This window comes from Rhinolophus ferrumequinum, chromosome 3 (assembly GCF_004115265.2).
Source record: "Rhinolophus ferrumequinum isolate MPI-CBG mRhiFer1 chromosome 3, mRhiFer1_v1.p, whole genome shotgun sequence".
Classification (NCBI taxonomy): domain Eukaryota; kingdom Metazoa; phylum Chordata; class Mammalia; order Chiroptera; family Rhinolophidae; genus Rhinolophus; species Rhinolophus ferrumequinum.
Window position 1 is genome coordinate 49,945,082 of NC_046286.1, and position 4,806 is coordinate 49,949,887.

A 4,806-nucleotide genomic window follows, 5' to 3' on the forward strand; every position below is an offset into this window, starting at 1 on the left:
AATAGTTGTAAACTTTGTGGGAAGCAGTGCAATATGTCTCAGTAGATTTTCATTTCTGTCATTTTACCCAATAATTCTACTTCTTGGTGTCTATACTCAGGACATAACCCAAATATGACTAAATATGTCCATTACAATAAATGGTAAAACAGTGGATGTAATTGACTGTCTAGCAATAAGTTAATACTTGATTTGTAGTGTATCTGTAAGTGAATTATAATGTAATCATTAAACTTATGTTCATCAAATAGTTCTGAGAAGAAGAACTTTTAGGGGTGTAATGTTAAGTGATAAAGTATTAAAATATGTGGTGTAAATATATAGAAAAACAATGGAATGAAAGTCTGAAATGTCAATGGTAATCTCGTTGTAGTAAAATACATATGCTTTTAAAAATCCTCTTACATACTTTTCAGTATTATCCATGTTTCTTTATTGACTATGTATTAGTTTATATTTATGTCAATATTTAACAATTACAAAAGAGAAATTGTTTAATTTTGGTCAAAACAGTCTTAGTGCATGAATTCATTTGCACATTTAATTGACAAATATTGCAAGTATCCACCACATGCAAGGGACTCTTCTACAACTTGAAGTTGATATTGTAAACAAAATGGATGTAAGTACTGCTCTATAGAGTTTACATTCTAGTGTAGCAAGAAAATATACATCAGTTTAATTGGAGTAAAGAATGGGAAATGAAAGTGAATGCAAAGGTGAAGAGAAACGAAAAAATGGAAATATGTATGCACTTTAACTTTTTCACTTTTGCAAGAGGGGAGCTGAAAAATCACAGTGTTAGTTTTGAGACATCTATGAGCTTAAGAATTTTGCTGTTGTTTTTATATCAGCAATAATGGAAGTGATCCAATGGAATAGGAGAAATGGATAACATAGAAGAAAGCATTCATGAGAAAAGAGGATGAAATCCAAATCACAAATCAAAGAACTAAACTTTGATACAAGAAGAGAAATTTCTTTTATTTAAATGATTAATGACAGAAAATACAGTCATAGGTCATAAAAGATTTATATCTGAAACATTGGGAAAATGAGAAAATTGAGTCAACCCCCCCCTTTTTATTGAAGGAGTCTTATTATTACTTTTATGTACAGAAAACACAACAGTGTACACTCATCCCAGCTTGGTGGCCAGTTCTTTAGTCTTTGCCTTTTCCAGTTTGGCAGTGCAAGCCATTGATTTGTGGCCCAGGATGTTGCCTCAACAATGACCGCAGATCTCATGGTATCTGTTGTTGTAATTTGTCCAGATAGCTTCTACCAGCTTAGCCAGTGCTCCTTTGTCTTCCTGTTAAACTGTTTGAAGGCAACAGTGATACGGGTGTTCCTGTGGACTAGACGACCCAGCGTGGCCTTCCCCTTGATAATGCTGTAGGAAACCCCCATCTTACTGCACAAGGCAGACAGGAAGACAACCGGCTCGAAGGGATCCACATCATGTGCAATCACTACCAGCTGAGCTTTCTTGTTCTCCACCAAAGTGGTGACAGTATTAACCTCTGCTGAAAGGACAGGTGGTCTCATGGTGGGGACATCCCCCTTACTGGAAGCTTTCTTCTCAGGCTGAGCCAACCATCTCTGCTTCTTCTCTTGCTTTGTCTCTGACCTGTATTGTGGGCCATCTTCATGACAGCAGGTGCTGGCACCACCTTCTTCCCCTTCGCCTTCTTCCTTTTCAGCATCTTGGGCAGTGAGAGGAGAGAACTCAATTCCTTTTTTTGTTGTTTTTAATGAAGAATGGTATAATGACATGAGCTAAGCATGTCAGGATAGGTATTCAGGTGAAAAAATGAATTAACATAAGAAATTTGAAGAAAGTGAAGAGTTTGTGAAGTACTTTAACTATTTTGGAAAGTAGAAAGTAAACTTATCAGGGAAATGTAGCAATATTGCTGGGAGATTGATTTACAAATTTAAAGTATATCCTCTCTGCCTGATTGTATGACTTTCCTCAAGCAAGTTTAGCTCCTCTGATTCAGATGTAGATAAGTGTGTTCAAGGTCATTATGATTTGTCCAAACTATAAACTGGATCCTCCATCCAACATTTATGTTAGACATAACCCTCATCAATAAGAAAGTCATTTATTAAGCAAGTGCTTACTTAATAATATGTGCTTGTCTGAAAAGGCACAACAAAATGATGGGAAGAGAGCAGATGCAACAGTGGCTACTTTAGAGGACTTAATCCAAATAGCAGTTAATCTTATAGCAGTTACAAAGATCACGCTAGTTGTTAAGAATGTACTGGAAAGACAGTGGTAGAACAAGAATATGATGAAAAGAACTGGAGGTAGTCTAAAACAGTGTTTTTTCTAAGGATTTCCTCTTCCCTAATTCTTCTCCCTTTATATGTTCTCTTGCCAAGTCTTGCATGCTAGAAATGTTCTCTACTTATGTCAGGCACCGTTTCTCTACTTATGCTAGGCAAAATTCAAGGTAGGAAGATAGATGAGTTATCCCAGAAGAAAGAGGAGGGCCTCTATATACCTAATCATATTTGACATTATAAGTATCCAAATGCATGTGAGAGTAAAGTGTACAGGAGTGAATGAATAATTCGTCTCATAGCAGTAGGGAAAATTACCATTCATGTTAGTGCTTCTAAATTTTCTTGATTCAAAACCACCTAAATGACATCTTTTTAGTAAAAGCAAATAAAACATTGTGGAAAGAAAGTATCATGGATGTATTCATGAATCTGAATCATGAAAGTAAATTGGCGTAAGAAATAACCACATTATCAGAGTGAAGGATACTGAATCATGGAACTGAATAAACAAAAACAACTTTAGTTAAATTACTTGATAACTGTTCATGTTTTTGTAGTCATGATCTATGATAGTGGATATTTAAAGTTCTCCTTCATTTCCTATGATTTCCTATTGATTTTATGGCACACTTATTTCCAAATCTCTCTATCCTTTATCTGTGTCAGTCTCTCTCATGTTGCCATATCCCTGTCTGACAGGAGAAGGGGAAAGGATACAATTGAGCACCAGGAAGAGAATATGTAAACCCACCCATGTTGAAAACCAGTAAACTCACAGTTCATTAAACTGCTAAGCCACCCCCATGCAACACAAACTCAAAGCACCTGCAGTAGAAACACAAGGGCACTTTTCAATGATTTAGTCATTTAGAAGTGTGTTTATATGTGGTCTGTATACATTTGCTTTTTATTTTCCTTTTCAAAATTTACTACCCTTAATTGCGTCATCATTCACTGTAATGTTGCAGCCCTCGGTCAATGCCAAGGTAGGATTTAGAGAGGTTCCGATTGCCTGTTCAGTGTTCAAAATTCTTTCTTTAAGTTTCAGCTCATCCTTTCTTCATTCATTCAACGTGTTATGGTGATCCAAAGACTAATATGTACTCAGTCACACAGAATCTACAGATGATGCTATATTTGAATTGCTACAATTCAGACTGACAAGAAGGAAAGGCGGGACAGGAAATACCATAAAACACAAGCAAACAAACAAACAACAAAGGTAAATAAGACATGGAAAAGTGCATTGTATGTGGTTACTCCTACTTTTTCTGTAGAGCTGAGTGGTCTATATAAAAGAAAAATTAGACTTAATAATCAAAGAACTTTTGAGAAAGTGTAAGAAGCTACTGGCTGAAATTAAATGGAAAAAAATAAAGCCATATTTGTGTTTTAGAGAGACAACTTTGGAGGAACTATAGAAGATGGAATGGAATAAAGGAAGGTTACAGGTGGAGGTAAGGCAGAGATGAGGCAGAGGTAGCTATTCCAGTAGTCCCATAGGATGCTACGAACACTTGAAATAAAGTACTGGCAGTAAGAGTGAAATTGATAAGGAGAAATGCAAGGCATCCTCTGGATGGAGAAGCAGGAGGACTTGAGAAACAATTGCATATGATGGTTAAGAAGGAGAGACATCAATAATGTCCTTTTGATGTCTCGGGCAAATGAATGGGTAGTGTGATACCATTCACTGAGATACACAAAAAGTTATAAAGGGTTTTGCTTTTTGAGTCTTTTATAAAAGCCCTGGGATTTTTAGGAGAAGTAACACCTTAAGCCCTTTTCATTTTGTACCTTGCATGTAATGGTTCCACAGATACTAAGTGCAAAACCCTGCACAAGACCTAGAACAAAAGCCAACTTTAGGATTTTGCCTGAGGCTAGCCCTGGGTACAAATAACTTGTGTAATTTCCATAATTGGATTTTAATGGGTAAAACTCTGTGGATTTTTTTTTTCCTTTCAGAAGAGTGCCAATATCTCATGTAATACCAATATACCAGTGTTAACAGGATGTATTTAGGAGAACAGCCTAAGGCTGTTTTCACATGTGCAGTATCAGGTGTGATTACAATATCATTTCTCCCATAACTTGGCCAGATACAGTTCCTCTATGTAGGGCTGCATAACTGTCATGTAACAAGTCACAGCTGAACTATTTAGACAAGTTAGTTAGCAAGCATCATATGACTGTTTCTAATAAAGTGACCATTAGTATAAGGCTAAATGTTGGGGGTTTTGTATTGTTTTTTTTTGTTTGTTTGTTTGTTTTTGTTTTTCCACAAACTGAAAAACTTTAAAATAATCCAGATTAGATATTGTTTACAAAGCAAAGTGAAAGACCTGTTCAATTCAGGTTTCCCAAATAGAATTCTCTTACAAAATTTACAAGGTACGTTTATAGAAATAAGAAATATGCTCATTCATGACTATATAGATTTTCCACAGCTATTATGGCTAAAAATATTGATATGTTATGGTTTATAGAAAAATCTGATTTTAGAAAATA

At 35.6% G+C, this 4,806-nt stretch overlaps 1 pseudogene; it reads right to left on the bottom strand.

Moving 5' to 3' along the window:
- Positions 1–1,138: 1,138 nt before the first annotated feature.
- On the bottom strand, positions 1,139–1,652 carry LOC117020534 (60S ribosomal protein L7a-like; annotated as a pseudogene).
- Positions 1,653–4,806: the final 3,154 nt, after the last annotated feature.